The sequence below is a fragment of the Eucyclogobius newberryi genome, unplaced genomic scaffold (genome assembly GCF_026437365.1).
Source record: "Eucyclogobius newberryi isolate DKJ021-1_F unplaced genomic scaffold, fEucNew1.0.hap1 SCAF_16, whole genome shotgun sequence".
Classification (NCBI taxonomy): Eukaryota; Metazoa; Chordata; class Actinopteri; order Gobiiformes; family Gobiidae; genus Eucyclogobius; species Eucyclogobius newberryi.
In genome coordinates, this window is record NW_027315790.1 from 18,277,272 (window position 1) to 18,297,107 (window position 19,836).

The following is a 19,836-nucleotide window of genomic DNA, read 5'->3' on the forward strand; positions in this document are numbered from 1 at the left end:
GGCCGGTCTTGTTTTTGTCATTACACTGCCCTGTAATGTAGTGAGGCCTTCCCACTAAGAGGCTTCTATGGTCGGCTTGTGCTTGCGGAGGGTAAAGCAAGTTTTTTTCCTTGCAGTGGTTGCATGGACATGATTAACCGACTCACTGATGGACAAGCAAGACAGTATGCAGCTCCATGAAAAGCATTTAGAGAGATGTTTATTCTTCTGCCAAGAGTTGAAGAATGAATTATGATTTACTTACTGCAGCAATGGGTAGTGTTTTGTTGGTTCAAAAGGCTCAAAGTCTATTGCATGCCTGTTTCTTTCTCTCGTTTTTTTGCCCGTAGACATTATTGACAGGAAAGTACAGAGTGAATGATGTGTGGGCATTTACAGGCTGGACTTCAATCCAACAGCTCACAAAATACACGTGCATTGCCTCTACGTGAACCTTAACACCCGGTAAACTTTGGCAAACACACAAGTTGGGTTTCTTGTCCATCCCTTATGGGGAAGTCTACATGTGGAAATATAGTCAACAACTTATAATCTAATATTTTGTATCTGGAGCATGTACATGTTGGACAGCACTTGGGATGGATGGATGGATGGGTCAAAGGCTGAGAACTGATACAAATGCTCTAAATAGCAATCATCACGCTTTATAATCATTTTAATATATTTTATATATTAAGTTTTCCTTTAGACCATGTCAATTCTCATTTAGATGTATTTATTTAAAAATGGGACAGTGCATAATGAACATATAATGTAAATATGCCAGAATTGGCTATTGGCTATTGGCTACATTCCATCTGTAGCACATACACAGCACACAAATTCAATACAAACGACAACATTGGAGATAAACAACACTTCAGAATCAATTATTACAGACCTGGTTCCTCTTGAGCCAATGTTTGAGGTTTGTCTTGAATGTGCTTACTTTCAGACTGTCTCTGATGACCTAACCCAGGTCTTGTTCTCCGAGACCTGGGTTAGGCTTTGGGTTATATGCTGCTATAAGTGTAAAACCATAGATTTATGCACAACCTTTGGGGCTGTGGAACCTGAGCCAGTAGCCTATAATAGTACATGCATAGTTCCCACATTCATAGAAAAGGGGGAACATAGGTACCAGGGAATAGAGGTTCGCACCCCTTTGCTGGCTGGAGGACCTGGTCTTTATCCTTTATCATGTTAAGCTCAGCAGCAAATACAGAGATGCAAACGCAAGTCATTTGTTCCATGACACTAAACAAGAAAATTTGAAATTGAACAGGTCTACTTTATTGTTGTTAAAAGTTAGTTGTGTGCATATTGTACATGTTAATGGTCTCACCGGTGAGATCAGGTTTAATGCTGCTCTGGCTTGACTAGCCTTTTGCATATCATTAGTCTACTCCATTTACCTACTTTTCCTTTTCCTTTTGAAAGAGTTGGACTCACTACTGGCCACAAATTAAACTTAGTTTGTTTAGTGACTAGTGTTAGCCTACTAATCTAGATACACTTTTTCTACAGTTAAATCTTCAAATGTTATTATTCAACCTTGTGTGCTTCTGCGCTGACCAGTCAGAAGAATGAGGCGGGACACAAGCCGAAGTGTGGTTGGAGTGGGGGGGCTGTAGTGCACATGTTTAGGGCTACACAGAGACAAACTAGCAGAAGTCATTTAATTTGCCAATGAGCTCTGCCCCTTGATGATAACTGAATATTGTATTAAAGAGCCATAGAGAATTATATATGCATGATTATATGTCATTGTGATCCTTATTTGGGTTACAACAAAACTATGGTTTCTCATGAGATTAGCATTGGCGGAGCTTGACTGTTTTTTAACAAAACAACTGATTATTTTTCCACCCTCCAGCAGTTTATAGATTATAGCAATCAAGTTTTTCTGAGGTCTGCTTTCGTTTCTTTTGGCATTTGGAATTATTGTAGGCATATTTATAGACAAAGGCTATTGAACTTGCTTTATCAAGAAGCCAAACATTACAGTTTAAGAGTTGTGGCCTACGTCCTGCAGTTTTACAGTAAACTAGAAACAGTCACATCTCCAAACACAAATCTTCATGTGAACTTTGTTTCTTATCCTTAACGTGTTTGTGGGAAACCAGCACTTCGTTGGGGAGCGTTGAGTCAATAAACATAGATTATCCAATTTTGAATTCAAATAAAATGTTTGATACTGGAAAAATACAAATCGAAGAACTGTCAAACCTACAAAGACTGTTAATCAGTGAGAGAATGTAGTCTTCCAAATGTGAATGTAAAATATTTTGCTCATCTGAAAATGGAATACTATGATTTGTAAGTAAGCAAGAACACTTTTTGTCTAGTTCTTTTCAAAGAGATATAGTGCTTCACACTGTAATAACAGATAGTTCAATATACAGTAGGCCTATACAACAAAAGCAGCAGTCAATTTTAGCTAAAATGCTTCATGTGGGAAACCAGCACTTCATTGGGGAGTGTTGAGTCATGAATACATGTGCTTGCCAAACCAAGGAGAGTGATCATCGAGAGAGTTCCACCTGCACAGACTCCACACCTGACCCTTGGTTCTGCATGGGCACAGGAATACATTTGGTTTATTCACGGCTGTCCGTAGTGATCTCTCACTTGTGTACTTGTGTTTGGACGAATAGATACATTATACATGACATGCAAAGTAGTCTTCTGTAGGTTTCTGAGTAATCAGCCAGGTGATGGGTTCACGAAGCACAGATTATGATTCACTCGGTCGGAAAAGGGATCAATTCACCGAAGTAGGGAGTGCATACTGTATGTATCTCGCTTAAACTTAAAGAGTGGAGATAACCATATCAAACAACCCCACCAGTCTGCTACTTTAAGACTGGCTACAACACTCAGTCAGTTCATTATATCCAATAGAAAATATTGGTTTTGTAAAGAGCAGTGTGCTTCTCCCAGTGTCTTGCTCTCTGCACGGAAAATCTGTATGCCCAAAGAATTGAAAAGTTATATTTGTTTCCAGTTTGAGATAATATCTCATTCCCTCAAGATGTTTTTACATGTGCACATGATATCATCTCGTGGAAACGTATTATAGTAATTATAGAACTTTTCACCCTTCATCATCAGTTCTGTCCATTGCAAATGAAGCAGAACATTAGGACAGACAACCACCCACAATCACATTGAGCTTTTCAATGTGAAGCTTGTGCATAATGTACATCAAAAACACTTTCATTATTTTCAGTATTGTCCGTTTTAGGTGATGCCACTTCGTCAAATGGAAGAACTGTAATAACATGAACATTTCAAAGAGCAAGAAGCCTTTAGCAAATCGTATTTCCATGTCCTCCACCCTTTGAATAAATGAAAAAGGACAAGATCCAAGAAAGCCTTGGTGATGGAAAGAACAGGTGAGCAGTTTGAAGCATTCTCTATGGCAACACTTGAAACGACAATTAGACATTTTACTTATAACAATTCCGTCTTTGTGGAACAGTCCAACTTTATTTTCTGCCTTATACTGGTTTGCTTTTTTCCACACACATTTTAGAGGAGAAGAAGAGAGTCTGACAGGTGCTGGCAGGTGCTGACAGAGGACGCTTTGCAGTTCACACACCATTTTTATTCAAGACAGTGAATATACTGTAGCTTTTTGGACACTAGAAAAGAAAGCCAGCCAGCCAAAGTTTGATAAATCATCTACACTTGAATCAATTTGAATTTGCTTTTCACTGTTCAAGTCTGAGAATCTAAATTGCCCATTGCTCATTTTGTCCTTGATGGTTCTTGATATTTTCATAATTCAATGGCAGCTCCCGGAATAAACTGAACTCCTAAGAAACAATACACAATCCCACTCGTTACATTTGAATAACTGGTATTTAAAAGGTTCAATATGTAAGTTTTCTGGTTGTGGGGGGAGAATATATTAAACAAAATTGACTCTTACAAGCTTTTACCCACTGTGCATCTTCTTCATAAACTACTCACATTGTCCTGCATGAGTGGCCTGAACATTTTCATCATTTTCCCCTATCCCCTACCTCCGCCCACTTCCCTGTACTAACTTGCGCTTATTAAAAAAATTGAATGAACTCACCTTTTTTCTATTACGGAGCAATTATAGATAAATGTTGTGGTTTACAATCAACAAAATGGCGACTAAAAAACAGATCTGCCCTGTAACTCTGCCTGGTGCATGGTGTCACCTTGTCTCCATGGAGATAGATAAGTACAGTATAATGCTATAGCGTGGAACATCCCAAGCAATAACATTGTCAATAAGGAGACCAGGAAATAGCAGTCTTTTAAACATGTAGGGCAACTTTAAAAAGGCTATGATGAGTGTAAATTGATGTGTAACATTTACCAAAAGGACCTCAACATTTGACCAATACTTTAGACCAGGGGTGTCCAAACTTTATTCACCGAGGGCCGCGTTTTGAAACTTATACGGAGCAGAGGGCCACAAACAACCCGACAATTCAAAGTGTTGCATTTGACATAGTTTTGATGCACTTTCCACCTTTAATAAGACTTGGAACATTAATATTAGATTGGTATATGTGATAAAATGTGAATATATGATTATAGTAGAAAAAGCTTCAGTTGTAGTCATCTGGACTCCGTTAGAAAAAATAGACGTTTCGACTCTCATCCAAGAGTCCATCCATCCATCCATCCATCCATCCGTCATTGTCAATAAAAGAATTTAGATCGAGAACTCCGATATTAATACTGTTCTGTGGTAAGACCCGCCCATTGGGCGGAGCCTTCTTGAAGTAGAAAGAGTTGTTAGTTTCAACAGAAACTCCCCCCTTGTATCTACCGAGCCTATTCAGAATTTTAATGGGCTATTAGAATCCTCTTTGTCTTTGTGAGACCCTGGCTCAACCACCCTGAGTACCTGATTAGCATCTACATGTCCTGGTCCTGGTCCTCTACCTTTCCAGGGGTTCAGTATACCATTATAGATACCAGGGAGATTGAATCTTAGCCCTCCATTTCTGTTTAAAGAAGGTCTTTCTTTTTTAACAAAAATAGCTTCCTTAACTCCTCTTTCAAACCATCTTTTCTCCCTGCTTAATGGATGGTTTGAAAGAGGAGTCAAGGAAGCTATTTTTGTTAAAAAAGAAAGACCTTCTTTAAACAGAAATGGAGGGCTAAGATTCAATCTCCCTGGTATCTATAATGGAATACTGAACCCCTGGAAAGGTAGAGGACCAGGACCAGGACATGTAGATGCTAATCAGGTACTCAGGGTGGTTGAGCCAGGGTCTCACAAAGACAAAGAGGATTCTAATAGCCCATTAAAATTCTGAATAGGCTAGCTCGGTAGATACAAGGGGGGAGTTTCTGTTGAAACTAACGACTCTTTCTACTTCAGGAAGGCTCCGCCCAATGGGCGGGTCTTACCACAGAACAGTATTAATATCGGAGTTCTCGATCTAAATTCTTTTATTGACAATGACTCTTGGATGAGAGTCGAAACGTCTATTTTTTCTAACTGAGTCCAGATGACTACAACTGAAGCTTTTTCTACTATGGAACACGCCTGGACGAATGAGGGATTACACCGGACAAATATATGATTATATTTCTGTGATGTATTTTATCTGCATAATAGTGATATTTTATCTGCATCATTAGTCTAAGAGAAGAACGGGTGTGTGACAAACTGCTGGAACTGGAAGATGGGGGGCCAACCAAAATTAGTTTGAGGGCCGCATTTGGCCCCCGGGCCTTAGTTTGGACATGCCTGTTTTAGATGGTCTCTATGTAACACCAATGGTATGAAGCAGAGCCGCAGCCACATTTGTCCTTTTATTAAAGTGATCTCAGCTCTCAAGTCTAATGCTTTAGGTTGCTGCATGGTTAACACAAAATATAGGCACTAAGCATGGAAAATGTCTAGACCTTAGAAGGAACTTTCACTTAGTTCCACTTGTTTATCACTGACGCACTCACAATCGCGTATCTGTTGAGAAAAGCAGTGTTGCTAGATCCAAGCACAGAAGACTTCTTTGTTAGGGTCCAATCTCCCTCGTATAAAATAATATGGTTTCAGTTTGAGCGCTGTTGTGGAGGAGAGAATTTTGTCAACGTACACTTTTTTGTGCCTCCCTGCAGGCTCATGGCTCCCCCGAGTTCCCAGCACTCCCCAGGTGGGTCCTTATAATGGCCATATGGGACAGTTTAATATGAAACACCTCTGGGCCTGTTAAAGCCTCGTGGCCCACTCCCCACTGAGGTCACAGAGCAGGGTTGGGAGTTAGGGGGAGTCATGCTACCCCGTGCGCACCAGCCTGTGGGGCTACAGCAGCTGGAGCTTTTTCCACCTCCACCAGAGCAGGAGCCAGTGCTACTTGGCCTGGAGGGCAAAGTGAAAGTGGAAATTACCTTGTACCTTTAAGTAATGGTCTTGATCTGAAGAAAGTGAAGTGTGTGTGCATGTCCTACTGTTCTGCAATGGATTTGAAGTATTTTTATTAGTAACATCATTTGCACCTCAGCTCAGGGAGCTGGAGGGTTACTTGCGTGTCATGCGAACTGAAGATGATTAACAGCTTAACCCAGCATGGAGATGTCAGAGCCATACTTCATTTATTCAAGCAGAGCAAAGGGGCTTCTCTGGCCTTTGGTATAAATTCCACACCATGACCTGAGCTCCTAAATTCCCCTCCAGAACAGAACACGTACATTTGTCATCATATTTTGGCTTTCAGTGTACAGGTTTGTGATGCTGTGTTTTAAGGAAATATCCATGTTTTAATAACTCTACAAAGAAAGAAAATGTAGCGGGCTCATTTACAAATTCTCTTCGGGCTGTACAGTACTCCTGAATAAAAGCCACGCAAAATGTACGAAGAAAATAGAACTTGTCCATATATGGGCCACACCTGACAATAAACCGCAGGTGCCCACGTTGTAACATAAGATATTTACACATAAATAAACACGGTAGTGATGCGTCTTTTGAACGGGGATCTTGTGGTGCACCCGCGGTCCGCTGCGCTTCGGGACTAATTAGACTAATTTCTTAGTGAATATGAGTTGAATTGTAATAAAAGTCTGAACATTTTGAAGTTTTAACATACAAAGAACACATCAGAGCTGTCCCCTCTGTCCCCTCTGTCCCCTTTGTCCCCTTTGTCCCCTTTGTCCCCTTTGTCCCCTTTGTCCTTGATGACTCTGTGTGATTTTCCGGTGTCTGTGTCTTCACATCTGGATCATCTGCTCCTGAGCTCGTACTTATTGAGTGAGTGTTAGGTTGTAACATGAGATATTTACACGCAAATATGTTCTGGCCAAGAAAGTCTCAAGAAAGCCGGTGTCAACTCTCAATCAGGCACGCTGAAGCACCAAACTCCACACAACACATAGAACCATTACAGGCACCAGTTTCCAGTTTATCTAAATGAATCTATGCGTAACAATGTCAGCAAACCATATTAACTTGATTATTGAGGTTTTGATAATTCATCACAACAACTATTACTACTTCTTCACACAAATAGAGTTAATACTGAGTCTGACTTAAGTTGTTTATTAAGAATTTTGGATAATGTATCGAATATGGGCTATATACTTTTAGTCAACAATTTGATTAATTGGTCGATACTGTCTTAAGGTCACTTATGTTGAGATACTTTATAGATATGAGAGTTTTTACCTGTGCCACTACACACCCTCTTTTGGTTGAATGATTGATGCACACAACAACAACAACAACAACAACAACAACAACAACAACAACAACAACAACAACCGAAATTTCCCCATGTGTGGACAAATAAAGGCATATCTTATCTTAACAATACCTTTTGTTGATTCTATCGTTTATATCGACCGTGTAACACCACTAATAATTGCAAACCCTATCTGCATTCCGGTTACAAAAAGGAACAAAATAACTATTTGTTAACTTTAATACACAAACAAAATTGCAGTAGCAGCTAACATGATCTTCAGATTACTATTACCCTCTGTGACACACATCCCTTTCACTTCTTCTTGCCCTGTGTTTTCCAATACTGTTCCATCGGCTGGACCATATTTCTCTGGCAGCAGATTACAGTTGGTTGAAAGTTGAGTTGATGGCGTGCTGAGCTATTCCCATTCTCACAAGTGTCATGGAGGATCCCTCAGTCCCTGCGCTGGAGCTATCGCTGAAACAGATGTCTCTACAGCACAGATTCTAACTAATCTTATTATGAGAGTCTTTCATTTGATACTGATAAGGATTTGGTTTTCCACGCTAATATATATTACCGTAAATATTTAGCCAGAAATATCAGAATGCACTGTTTTTTGAGGCTTTAAATTATATCAGGCAGTTTGTATTTGATTTAAAAGCCCTTTTGTTGGTTTGGATTCACAGTTGGGTTAGCACTTGCAATAGTATATGTTCACTTGGACCTGCAAAAATGACTTATTATCTATTCTACTCGTAATTCATTGTGGATTTCGATGAAGAACCAAAGATTATTAAAAATGATATGTTAAAAATGATCTTAAATCTTAACTCAAGTAGCTCAGGTGGTTAGGCAGTGTCAGCGTGCCACACTGTTGGGTTCGGTTGGGCTGAATTTGTGCAGAAAGAGCCCAACAGTACAGACTCTTGTGTTTGATATATATTGCATTTAATTGTGTGAAATGAGTGTCTGGAATCTTGAATGTTAAAGTTTGTGTTACTTTGTCAGACTTGGTTTCACAATATTATCTATGATGTGGCAGACTTTGTAACTCATAAGGATGTGCTTTTCTATTGTGCCCACAGTATCCAACGTTTAAGTTGATGTGACTTTTCTTATCGCCAATTTTCTGTTACATTGAAGATTCAAAATGCCAATGTGTTGCTGTGAAATAAGATAAAGACAATTAGAGACCACAATTTAGAGTCACAGTTTAATGTGTTTGATTCTCAATCTTGGAATATGTTGTTGTTGTTGTTGTTGTTGTTGTTGTTATACTTTTTTAAAAATAAAATTATAAAATATAAGGTATATTTACAGTTTCCATGGTTTATGTCATCTGGTGTTACTTAATTGCTTGTAATTGTTCTATTGGTCAAAAGTGAACAAATGTATTTTCTGTCTATTTTAAAGCAAAAGTAGCAATATCACTTCCCTGGAACTATACAATTTCAGCAACAAATAAGCCCTTATATAATGCAGTTGTGTTTGATTTAACATGATCCAAAATGACCTGTGGGACAAGTATGATTAAAACTCATTAGTATAGCCACATCATGGGCAGCTCATAATCTACTGTGGAAAAAGATTTAGCTGTAGTCATCTGGACTCTGGTTTTAGAAAAACAAAACGTTTCGACTCCCATCCAAGAGTTATACTCAATCTACTGTTTACCTGAAGTAAGACAAGTCTCTAACTGGGCTGTTTTCTGCTTAATTCAGTGCTAATTCTTAAACGTTAGAGGGGTCAGTGTACCGCAGCAGTAGGTCTTGTCCGTGTGAGCGCTGAGGCTCGGACAGGAAGACGCAGAGCACTAATGAGATCGGGCACATGGGGGAACATCACCTGGAGCCACTCTTAATCACAGCCATCTGGACTCAGGCCACAGCTCATAAAGTGTCCTTCTGAGGCCTTCACTCAATGCCTTTGGAGACAGACCGTTAGTACACAGATCGTTAGTACAGACACTATTAAAGGGCAGAGGCCCATGGTGGGAGTGATTCATCCTGGGCATTCTCCTGACTCCTCTGCATATTGGATCCGCACTGCACAACCCCATTTGCAGCCGCTGTAGTTTATACAACACTGATATGGTTCAGCAACTTTGAAGAAAAGTCCAGTTTCCCTCTTTTTGTGTGCTCTGACCACTGTGGAGCATGTGATGTCAAAGATGTCTTCCCCTCGCAGGCCTAATTAGATAGGAACTTTCCGGGCTCATAAACACCAGTGCGACCATCAAAAGACGGAATGCTTGGAAACAGAGAGCAAAGCTCCAGGAATCACAATCTACAGACTGACGGAAGCCTCATGGATTACTATTTACAGTGACATGGGTCTGGGAAGACGGGAGCAGTGGAAAAAATGAAAGTGGTTTGGGGAAAATGGAATATAATGTCGGACGTCTGGCCAAAAGGCATGGTGGAAATAAAAATCACTCAAACATATGCGGTAATGCAACTCTGTAGTATTCAGAAAGATTAAAATAAAAAACAGGGTATATAAATATATCCTCAAAGGGATATTCCCTTTATGCATTGCAGTCTCTGAACAGGATTACAACCTTAGCATTGGAATTTCACATTTTATTTAAACTAAAAATGAGTATCTATGCGTGCGTGCGTGTGTGTGTGTGTGTATGTGTGTGTGTGTGTGTGTGTGTGTGTGTGTGTATGTGTGTGTGTGTGTATGTGTGTGTGTGTGTGTTTGTGTGTGTGTGTGTGTGTGTGTGTGCGTGCGTGTATGTGTGTGTGTGTGTGTGTGTGTGTGTGTGCGTGCGTGTATGTGTGTGTGTGTGTGTGTCTGTGTGTGTGCGTGCGTGTGTGTGTGTGTATATGTGTGTGTGTGTGTGTGTGCGTGCGTGTGTGTGTGTGTGTTTGTGTGTGTGTGTGTGTGCGTGCGTGTGTGTATGTGTGTGTGTGTGTGTGTGCGTGTGTGTATGTGTGTGTGTGTGTGTGTGTGCGCGTGCGTGTGTGTTTGTGTATGTGTGTGTGTGTGTGTGCGTGTGCGTGCGTGTGTGTGTGTGTGTGTGCGTGCGTGCGTGTGTGTGTGTGTGTATGTGTGTGTTTGTGCGTGTGTGTGTGTGTGCGTGTTTGTGTGTGTGTGTGTGTGTGCGTGCGTGTGTGTATGTGTGTGTGTGTGTGTGTGCGTGTGTGTATGTGTGTGTGTGTGTGTGTGTGTGCGCGTGCGTGTGTGTTTGTGTATGTGTGTGTGTGTGTGTGTGTGTGCGTGCGTGTGTGTGTGTGTGTGCGTGCGTGTGTGTGTGTGTGTATGTGTGTGTTTGTGCGTGTGTGTGATCCCTCAGTCAAACAGGTATAGAGTCCATGGCAAAAGAAGTCGCTAATCTAAGATTTTCAGTTTTGACCCAGCTCTGGTTAAATATCTCTCTGAAGGGAAAGGGAAACAAATACGCCCTAGATTTGTATAGTATTTCTTACAACAAAACAACAAAAACGAAATAAAAACATTGTCCAGTTGACAGTGTAATGAATTCCATCTTGATGTATAGACCCTCCTCAGCCTTGGAAACAGAGTGCTGCTGTCAATTGGAGCTATTGCCCATCAGAAGCCATGAGTTGGGCTTATATCCAGCTCTGGAGCAGTTGGGAAACACTCAATGTAACGCCAGAGAAGGTAAGAGGATTCTTTTGGCCAGGTTATGAGCAAAAGTGTTCTACCAGCATGAAACGCAATCACTCATAAAGAAAAATGAAATGTGCAACTTGGCTTTGGCTTCTCATGTGGAACTAGCCAATGTTAATGTGGATCCAGAATAGAAGATGCCAGAAAGAATATTTTAGCAGAAGGTTTAGCTCAATGGAAAGTAGTGGTACTGGTAAATAATAAAGACATTCTAAAACGATTGGCACAAAAGACATAAAATGTACACGTCATTGACCCATAGAGAAGTTTATCCACTGCATTTGACCCAGGATTTTACCTATGGGGCATGTTTTGGGTTGTTGCCTGGAGGAAACTCACCCACCAAGCTCCACACAGAAAGGCCCACAAACTTCTTGCTGTGAGGTGAGACTGCTAAGCACTTCTTAGTTCAAAATATTCTGTAGAATATGTATATATGTCTTTGTAAGAAAAGAGAGATTCTTGCAAGTTTTCACAAAAACAAAAAACAAACATACGGTGGTTGAGTTGTTAAGGCACATTGTTGTTTAGCCACAAGTTCCATTCCCAATTCCGATTATTTACTGCGGGTCCTCCCCTCTTTCTCATCCCCCATTTCACACTGTACTTTACTATCAATAAAGCCTACGGGCCACAAAATAAAATGAATACATAAAAAAAAGTTAGGCAGGAATAAGAGTAGTTATTATTAGTTACCAGTTATTAGTTACCCGTTATTATTATATATTTTTTTGTTGAATTAAATTAAATCAGACTTCTTTTTGGGTATTTGTCATTATGTATGTAAAGATTCTGTGAAAGACGGAAAGTTGTTAATCATGTTAAAAAAGATCAGCACATAATAAGTGGTGTTTTGGTTTTTCTGCCTCAACTACTCACATTGCGTCTTTGGTCATGACTGGGAAGAGTGAAAGCTTGAAGTGGGAAAGGTTTAGGCAGAATTTCCAGATGCACTATTGGCTGAAAACAGTGGTGATTGCGTATTGATAGTGTGCCCACGTTTTAATGTGTTCTGGGACAATTCTGGTCGAGTGCTGTTGATTTACATTTTGATTTTGATTTAAAACACCACTGGACACATTGCTCTGCTCTTGCTAATTTGTGAGACAAGTTTCCTCTCCATGTCTACATACACACCGGGAAAACATAATTTCTGGTCTCCTTTCATTTTAACAGGATTTCCTAAATGCATGTAAACACAGAACTTAGATTGGGAGGTCTAAATGCCCCTGAACATAATATATTTTAGTGTCTTGTTCACAACCAGCTACTGTTCACTGTTATAAGAGTGGTCTGACAGGTTTGCAGGAGAAATCAGAGAAAAGTCTGAGGAATAAGGACAAGGCTACGACTCATTGTCTGTAAATATGCTGGCTTTGTTAATTAGCCACGCCCAGCACTGAACCGACCGATGCTGCATAATCAGACCTCCTGCATGACCAATATGAACCATGTCATATAATACAAGATGATTCCATTACCTCTCTTTGCAGCTACTGTTAGAAATTAAGCCCAATTTAAAGCCACGTCTTTGTGGACTCTGAGGAAAAGCTAAGCTACACTGTTCTTCTGTATCTACCTCTGTATCTACCTGCGTTGCACCAATGAAATTTCCCCATGTGGGACAATAAAGGAATATCTTATCTTATCTTATCTTATTTGCTTTCGTTCATCCATCATTTCCTTAGTGTAGCAGTGTAGCCTGCAGGCGGGCTCTACTACTTATCAGACTTTCAATTGGCTGACGGTGAGGTCAACCACTCTTAAAAGCGCTTCCGTCCTTACCTTGCGCCCTCTGACCTCGCGCTCTTACTTCCGGGTTCCCGGTGTTTACGCCGCGCACGCTACTCTCAGGTAGTATTAAACATTCAGATGTGAGACCGTTAGCGTTCTTTGTAACACTTATCCAGGTGCACGTGTGCGGCGTAGCGGGTAATTCAACAGTCATCCAGCTGTACCTTTAGAAATGACCATGTTGTCTGTTATCAATCTGAGCCATGGATCTAGGATGCTAGGTCGCCGCCTTGCCTCCTTGCCTCCTTACCTTCTTGCCTTCTTGCCTCCTTACCTTGTTGCCTTCTTGCCTTCTTGCCTCCTTGCCTCCTTGCCTCCTTACCTTGTTGCCTTCTTGCCTTCTTGCCTTCTTGCCTTGCATTGTGTCTTTCCTTGCTGTTCTACACTGTTCCGACTATTTATGAATGACCTGAGCGTCGAACAATGAACTGTAATGTCCAAATAACTTAATTGACCATGTATTAATAAATATGTATTTTCTCTAACCTCAAGTCTCTATCAACAAGCCTTATATTTAGCTGGTCCTGGGCCGACTCCCAGGTGGCGTTGTTGGCTTTTATAAAACATGAGATGGTTTAGTCTGGTTTAGCCACTGTGGACGAAGGGCTAAGATAACGACCCTCGGAATACCACATTAGCCTTATTCCTCCTTCTCAGTCACCGTCATAAGCAGGGCATTTGGCTGACCCCTTAACACGATTTGCAAAGTGCCAGAGGTGTTTCTAGATGGACTGTCAAAGGATTACATAAGCAGCTTGACAATGGAATAAGTAGCATGTAGCCTTGCACATTAGCTTGCTGGACACAGTTACATGTCTTGATTTAAACAGTAGTAAAACAATAAACAATACATGGATAGTCGTGGGCCTAAAATGTTTCCTCGACATTCTACCCGACAGTTTACCTCATGAGAGATCTAAGCACTTGCGTGATGACATTAGGTGACCTTGCTCTGTGTTTTAAGTCCATACACTATAATCAGTTTGATAAATCAGCACTTTTTTGGCAGCACAATGGCTGAGTGGTTAGCACTCTCGCCTCACAGTATGTCTGACTCCTGGGCCAGCCAGGCCCCGTGTCTGGGCGGGTTTCCTCCAGGCACTCCGGATTTCCTTAACCAAAAAAACATGCATCACAAGTAAACAAGTGTTTCTTAACCTTAATCGCTTGCAGTGTGTAACTAACTTCAACGCCAATAGCTATTGTTTTTAGCATGAAGTCAACTGCCAATTGCTTTTTTATTAGAACACAGAGTGGGAAAAACCTGATAAACTGTCTGTCGGTCTGAGTGTCACTCTTTGCAGCCCAGAAAACCAAAGTGCACACATTCACACTCAGAACCTGTGTGGACATATTTAGCCTCTGTACAAACACATAAAATGTATGACAGTGTTTACTCACACCACTACCAGACATTTGGCCATATATGCACTTGTTTAGCCAACCATCTTCAGCAAGTGATAATCTGTGTGATGGGACGCAGCCACACTGAAGTAGAGGCTGAAGCGCAGACATTAAAGTTACGGGTCTGTCTGTGTCGTCTGTGAGAGGACTCGAGCTGACATTTTACATTTCCACTTGACTTTCATTCAGTGGCCCTTTCATTAACATTCCTGGCATTTTTCAACACAAGCCCAAAGTTGGACAGGTTTGCTGGTACGATGGAATAGACTCCTGTGGCTGACACAAGGACAGCTGCTTAAGTGATTAGGGTGATCAAAGTGCGCTTTATTCAACAGCCTTTTGTACTACTCTTTCTGATGGAATTTGCTATTGTACATATCAGTTAGCAAACCGGTCTTCCCTCATTACAGGCAGCTCAATATTTGAGTGGTTTATGGCATGACTTATAGGAGCAGTGCTGTTGTTTGTACACGACACACACACAAAATTGTTTTGATGAGATGGAAATGCCCATAAATGCATGAAAAATTGCATAGATACTCCATAGAATTCCCATTTTAACACTGTTGTAAAGATATACCATGTGCAGTGATCAACGTCAAATAGCTCTCGTCATAAAAATGTTCTTGGTAGACTGGTCAGATCCACTGACCCACATCCCTGACCCTCAGCAGTTGCCTCAGGTGAATACGGCTGCTGTGCCCTTGGGCAAGACACTTAATCCCCAGTGACTGCGTACACTGCTGTGTGAATGGGTGAGTCGGATGTAATCCACACCTCTCAGACCAATGTTCCTTTGCCCTGAAGCCTCCTTATGAATTGGCCCAAATTACCAGTACTATAGTACTAGTACTATAGTACTAGTACTATAGTACTAGCACTATAGTACTAGCACTATAGTACTAGTAGTACTATAGTACTAGTACTATAGTACTAGTACTACTACTACTACTACTACTACTACTACTACTACTACTACTACTACTACTACTACAACTACTACTACTAGTACTACTAGTACTACTACTACTAGTACCACTAGTAGTACTACTACTACTACTAGTACTAGTACTACTACTAGTAGTAGTACTACTAGTACTAGTACTACTAGTACTAGTACTAGTAGTACTACTAGTACTAGTACTATAGTAGTAGTACTATAGTACTAGTACTAGTAGTACTACTAGTCAAATCAAATCAAATCAATTTATTTTTGTAAGGCCCAAAATCACAACAACAGTTGCCTCTGAGGGCCACAGGGAGAAATGAATCAACAATGTCTGTGGTGGCGAGGGAGTCAGACAATGTCTGTGGTGGCGAGGGACGATGTCCCAGGGTCCTCTGTCCTTAGACTCCCCTTCTCGGCCAGGAAAAACTACAAAAAAAACCTCTTTGGGAAAAAAGTGTAGAAACCTGGAGGAGTTCCAGTGAAGGAGAGATCCGACTCTCACAGACGGACAGACGGACACAAGGAGACTGGAGCTGGACCCACTCTTCAGGCAGATGAGGGACCGTCGGGGGCGAGCTGGACCCACTCTTCAGGCAGATGAGGGACCGTCCACACAGGGCAGGGACCACTTCACCAGGGGAGGGGCATCTGGGTCCACAGGTCCTAAGGAGTGAGAGAAAGAAAAGAAGGCGGTGAACAGTTTGCAAGTGGAATCAAAAAATAAATATTGTTTGATAGCATAAGTAGTCAGAAGAAGAGGATAGTGCTCAAGCTGTCATACTTCCCCCAGCACAGTTACTCCTAGGGCAGCGTAGCTAAAGCTGTGGGTTTATGTTTCTGTTCCTAACTAGTCTGACCATAAGCGATTTCGAAGAGGAACGTTTTAAGCCTGGACTTAAATGAAGAGACTGTGTCAGCATATTTAACATGGGTCGGGAGCTGATTCCATAACACAGGAGCTTGGTAGCTAAACGCTCTACCTCCTACAGTACTTTTAGAGACTCTTGGCACCACCAGAAGGCCGGCATTCTGAGAGCGAAGAGCTCTGTTTGGATGATATGGTTCTATAGCATCTTTGAGGTAGGATGGGGCCATGTCATTTATGGCTTTGTAGGTCAAGAGTAGAATTTTGAATTTGATTCTAAACTCGACAGGGAGCCAGTGAAGAGACTTCAGCACTGGCGTAATGTGCTCTCTTCTTTTTGTTCCTGTTAGTAATCTTGCTGCTGCATTTTGAACCAGTTGAAAGCTTTTTATGGAGCTTTTAGGACACGCTGCAAGCAGGGAGTTACAGTAGTCTAATCTAGTCGTTACAAATGCATGGATAAGTTTTTCGGCATCACTTTTAGGCAGAATTCTTCTGATTTTGGCTATGTTGCGCAAATGGAAATAGGCTGTTTTACAAGCTTGATTTATATGAGCTTTAAATGAGAGCTCCTGGTCAAATAAGACTCCAAGGTTTCTTACAGTAGAACTGGAGGCTACACTAACATTGTCCAGTGTGGCTATCTGCTCAGATAGACCGTCTCGTAGATGCTTAGGGCCAAGCACAGTGACCTCGGTTTTTTCAGGGTTAAGAAGCAGGTAGTTTAGTGTCATCCAGGTTTTTATCTCCTTCACACAAGTACTAAGTCTGTCTACTTGATCGCTCTGATCAGGTTTCATTGATAAATACAGCTGAGTGTCGTCTGCATAGCAGTGGAAGTTAATGTCATGCTTTCTGATAATGTTGCCTAATGGCAGCATATAAAGAGTAAACAGAATTGGACCGAGTACCGAACCCTGTGGCACACCGTAAATTACTTTAGAGCATGGTGAGGAGCTCTTGTTTACATTAACAAATTGGAACCTATCAGATAGATAGGATTTAAACCAGCTGAGGGCTGTTCCTCCAACACTTACATCACATTCTAACCTCTGCAGTAGAATGTTGTGGTCAATGGTGTCAAACGCTGTGCTGAGGTCCAACAGAACCAGGATTGAGACCAGTCCATCGTCAGCGGCTAATAACAAATCATTTGTGACTTTAACTAGTGCAGTTTCAGTGCTGTGGTGGGCTCTGAACCCTGACTGGAAAACTTCAAATAAGTTATTGTCCTGCAGGTGGCGACAAAGCTGTTTTACTACAACTTTTTCAAGGATTTTAGAGACGAAGGGAAGATTTGAAATAGGTCTGTAGTTTACCAATAGGTCGGGATCTAGATTAGGCTTTTTCAGAAGAGGTTTAATGACTGCATGTTTGAAGGACTGTGGAACATAGCCACTTTCGAGTGAAGTATTTATTATATTAATAATAGGGTCTATAATTAGGGGAAGAATGTCTTTGAGGAGTCTGCTTGGAATGGGGTCTAGGACACAAGTTGAGCTTTTAGAGGACATAATGGCTGAAGTTATCTCTGCTTGATCAACAGCTGTGAACCTTTCTAAGTTTACAGGTGGATTTATATGGGACGTTAGATTTACAGCTTGGGCTAGTTCAGGGCTAATAGCGGGGGTAATTTCATCTAATTTATCTCTGATTGTTTTTATTTTATTATTAAAAAATAGGAGGAAATCATCAGAGCTGAGTGTAGCTGGGATTGAGGGCTCTACTGCACTGTGACAGTTTGTTAGCCTAGCTACAGTGCTGAAAAGGAATTTAGTGTTACTTTTGTTGACTTCTATTAGATTTGAATAATATCTGGTTTGGGCCTTACGCAGAGCCTGCTTATAGGACAGCAGGCAACTTTTCCATGCTTTTAGGGATTCTTCTGTGTGAGAGCGACGAAATAATCCCTCTAACTTTCTAACTCTTTGTTTATGTGAACGCAGTTCTTGGTTGTACCATGGGGAGGCGCGCTTTGGCCTAATGACCTTCTGTTTTAACGGCGCGACAACGTCAAGAGCAGACTTCAGAGAATTCATGGTCAAGTCGACAAATTGATCACTTAAACTGGGACTAAAGCTGTTTTCAGCAGGATCACATGACATGTCACTGAATATTGGCTCTATTATTTCTTTGAATTTTGAGATAGATTTTTCAGATATTGTCCTTTTCATTATAACTTTATTTTGTGGGACTGGATGATCTTTAAGAATAAACTGAAAGGTAATTAGGAAATGATCTGACAATATAGGGTTTTGAGGGAGGACAATGAGGTCACTAATCTCTGTTCCATACGTTAGGACAAGATCCAGAGTGTTCTTGTGAGTGTGAGTCGGTTTATTTACATTCTGAGTGAAACCAATGCTGTCTAACAAGGCGCTGAAGGCATTACTGAGAGCGTCATCACTCATGTTCACGTGGATATTAAAGTCTCCAGCTATAACTATTTTATCCCAGGCTAACACTAAGTTTGATATAAAGTCAGTGATTTGATTAAAACTCTGTTAAAAACTCTGAGTAGGGACCAGGAGGTCGATAGATAACTATGAACAAAACTCCTTTTTGGTTTTTCATATTTGGACATGTGATTGACAGCATGAGGCTTTCAAATGAGTGAAATGCATTGTTAGTTTTAGGGCTCATGAGTAGGCTTGAGTGTGAGATCACTGCCACACCACCACCTCGGCCTGTGCTCCTGGCAGTCTGAAAGTTAACATGGGTGGGTGGGGTGGACTCATTTAGTCTGACGTAGTCGTCTTGTTGAAGCCACGTTTCAGTTAGAGCTAGAAGATCTATGTTATAGTCACTAATTAATTCATTAACTAAGAGCGATTTGGAGGAAATTGCTCTAATGTTTAGCAGTCCACATTTTACGTGTTTATTCATTTGTGTATTTGTGTCATTTGTGATTGTTATTTTCCTTAAGTTATTTGGTCTGACGCCTGAAATATTTTTTCTGAGATGTGACTTTTTGGCATTATTTGTACGAGGGACACGAGGGACACGAGGGACACACACAGTCTCTATCTGTCTTGAATCTGAACACTTCACAGGTAACAGAACGGGCGAGAGTTCAGCGACAGAGGAGCGTCTTAAACTGCTGCTCTGCACCTGGGGCTCATCCCTAGATGGTCACTTAACACGACTAAGACTATCAGTCAAATTCCGAACTAATAGGGATGTACCCTCCGAAGTCGGATGGATGCCATCCCTGCGTATGAGCCCGGGCTTTCCCCAAAACGCACTCCAGTTATCAATAAAGACAACGTTGTTTTGAGGGCACCATCTGGATAACCAGTTGTTGAATGCTGAGAGACGGCTGTACAATTCAGCATTGATCCGATTGGGCAGGGGACCAGAAAATATTACAGTGTCCGACATCGACTTCGCTAGGTCACACACCGCGGCTACTTGAACTTTGAGCACCTTTGATTGTCTCCGCCGGGCGTCGTTACCGCCTGCGTGAACCACGACTCGCCGGAAACGGGTCCTACTCTGCTTTAAGATCCTAAGGTTTCCTTCGA